General features: G+C 42.7%; 1 pseudogene; it reads right to left on the reverse strand.

The window, feature by feature from the left end:
* Positions 1-1801: 1801 nt before the first annotated feature.
* Positions 1802-1978, reverse strand: LOC140283402 (U2 spliceosomal RNA; annotated as a pseudogene).
* Positions 1979-3088: the final 1110 nt, after the last annotated feature.

The following is a 3088-nucleotide window of genomic DNA, read 5'->3' on the forward strand; positions in this document are numbered from 1 at the left end:
TGTATCCAAACACATCCACTCCTGCTTTTGTTGATGTATGGTTGGGCATTCGAACCTACTTGTTGCCCGCTTTTCATTAATTATGGGTGGACATTCACACCTTGTCACAGCCAAACACCTCCGCTCCCTCTTTTGATCATGTATGGTTGGACATTCGCACCTTTTCTCACCCGCTTTTTGCAAACTATGGTCGGCCATTCACAGCTTCCTCTCCACCATACTTGTATGGTGGGATATTCACACCCACTTGCATCCGAAGATCTCCGCCCCCACTTTTGTTGATATTTAGTCGGTCATTCACACCTTACCTGTTTTCTTGCCGCCAAACACCTCTGATCTCGCTTTTGATGATGTAAGATTGGGCATTCAGACCTTGCTTTTCCTGCTTTTCACCAACTATAGATGGACATTCACACCTTCTTGCAGCCGAACACTTCCGCTCCACCTTTTAGGTTTCTATCACACCTTTTTTTTCACCGCATTTTATAGATTATGGTTGGAAATTCTCAACCACTCATCCGAAGACCTCTCCTCCCGCTTTTGTTAATATATTTGAACTTTAGTCAGACATTCACACCTACTTGTAGCCGAACACCACCTCTCTAGCTTTTGATGAGGTATGGTCTGGGATTCTTACCGTTTCTAACACATTTTTCAGCAATTATGGTAGGATATTCACACCTTCTTGCAGCTGAACACCTCCTCTCCCACTTATGATCATGTGCGGATTGATTTTCGAAAATTTTCTTTCATGTTTTCTAGCAATTAATTATGGACATTTAGACCTTCTTGCAGCTGAACACCTCCGCTCCCGCTTTTGATCATACATTGTCAGGCATTCGCACCTTGTCTTACCCGCTTTTTACAAACTTTAGTCGAACATTCACACCTTTTTGCAGCCGAACACAGTTTTTTGCAGCCGAATTTGGGCATTCGCACCTTTTCATACCCACTTTTTACCAACTATGGTCGGACATTCACACCGTCTTACAGCGGAACACCTCCGCTCCCTCTTTTGATGGTGTATGTTCGGGCATTCGAACCTTTTCTTACCCGCTTTTTACAAACTATGCTCGGACATTCAAACCTTCTTGTAGCCGAACACATCCACTCCTGCTTTTGATGATGTATGGTATGGCATTCGAACCTACTTGTTGCCCGCTTTTCATTAATTATGGGTGGACATTCACACCTTGTCGCAGCCAAACACCCTGTTTCGATCATGTATGGTTGGACATTCGCACCTTTTCTCACCCGCTTTTTGCAAACTATGGTCGGCCATTCACAGCTTCCTCTCCACCATACTTGTATGGTGGGATATTCACACCCACTTGCATCCGAAGACCTCCGCCCCCACTTTTGTTGATATTTAGTCGGTCATTCGCACCTTACCCGCTTTTGGCAAACTATGGCCTTCTTGCAGCCAAAAACCTCTGATCTCGCTTTTGATGATGTAAGGTTGGGCATTCAGACCTTGCTTCACCTGCTTTTCACCAAATATAGTCGGACATTCACACCTTCTTGCAGCCGAACACTTCCGCTCCACCTTTTAGTTTTCTATGGGGCATTCACACCTTTATTTTCACCGCATTTTATAAAAACACCACAGGAACACCGTATTGAGGCTTTGTTCTGACCGCTCATTCGGTGTCGCGTTTCTTTCAAGCATTTCTCCTGGTTAGCCCGCACTCGGCTCGCTCCCAGAGCCGTGTTAAAGTCTACTTCGCATTCACTCTCTTTTCTCAGCAGACTAAAAGAAACTTCCATCCTGCACCGCTGTTAGCTTTTTCACAAGAGCAGAGGAGAGCGCACCGTTCCCAGCGGCACTGCAGTACCGGGTCGATGCTTGGAGTGAACGGAGCAAGCTCCTTTTTCAACTCCTATTGATAAAAATCCATTTAATATGTAGTCCTTGCATAGACATATCACATATTAAACTGATAAGTACAGATGGATTATGTGCAATTAGTAAAGAGAGTAGAGGACGATCTCTCTCGTTGGAAGTCCTTACCTATATCACTTATGGGGAGAGTTACAACCATTAAAATGATGATACTACCAAAAGTTAACTATTTGTTCTCAATGATCCCCATAAAACCATCTGCTACTTGGTTTAAGTCACTAGATTCATGCATCTCCAAATTTCCGTGGAAAAACAAACCACCACGTATTAGTTTAAAAACCCTACAGAAGACCAAGGACAGTGGTGGATTAGATTTACCTCATTTTCAGCACTATTCCTTAGCCAATAGGTTACAATATATATCAAAATGGTTTAAACCTTGTTGTTGTCACAGTTCCCAGAGACGTTGTAATCGTTGAGGATTCTATATTCACCCCCTCATTAGAGGCACGTGTTGCAGATTGATGACACTGAATCTTCTTCTCTGTTCATTGCTGGCATCATTCCCAGCATCGTAAGTGTTCGTGGCATTGTTAGCCTCTTCTTCTGGATCTTGATATCGAGCATCCTTTTGTATTTCTGGTTTGTAAGTCCTCTCTCTTCGTTCACCGGAGTCTTCGTCTCTTTGTCCTTGAGTTTGGTGATTTTTTCTTCTTTTGATGCCTTGACACAGTGTGACAGGTGATACCACATGGGAGATCCTTTAACTTGGACTGCTGTCCCTGTGCTGCGAAATGGCTGTGCTGCTCAAATGGTCTCTCCTTCATCATATACACAGTTATTTATACATCACCTTCCACCATGAAGCGTTGTCCCTTTTTGTTTCTCTCTTTGTTCTTAAAATGCTGTTATAAATGTCTAAACCAATCCATTAAACTAGATCATTTTGGCAGTAAAGCGATCTACAATGTGCTTGGTCGCAAAGCTGCTCATCTGTGGTAAACAGCTCTTCAGAAAGGCATTCTTCAATTGATTTCACTCATTTTATGTAATAATTTTGTGATTTCCTACAAAACTACACTTCTTCTCCCATCTGTCTGAGTATTTAATATTGTCTGGGTCCCGTTAAAACATGTATTTTTCCCATCTAATTCCTTGTTTGCTTTAAAACAAGTATTCCCCATTTTCTATCCCTTCAGTAGCCAACCAGTTTGTATGGAGTACACTGGAGCAACTTGACTGATC

This window comes from Leuresthes tenuis, unplaced genomic scaffold, assembly GCF_036924035.1.
Source record: "Leuresthes tenuis unplaced genomic scaffold, fLeuTen1.0.hap1 SCAF_23, whole genome shotgun sequence".
Lineage (NCBI taxonomy): Eukaryota > Metazoa > Chordata > Actinopteri > Atheriniformes > Atherinopsidae > Leuresthes > Leuresthes tenuis.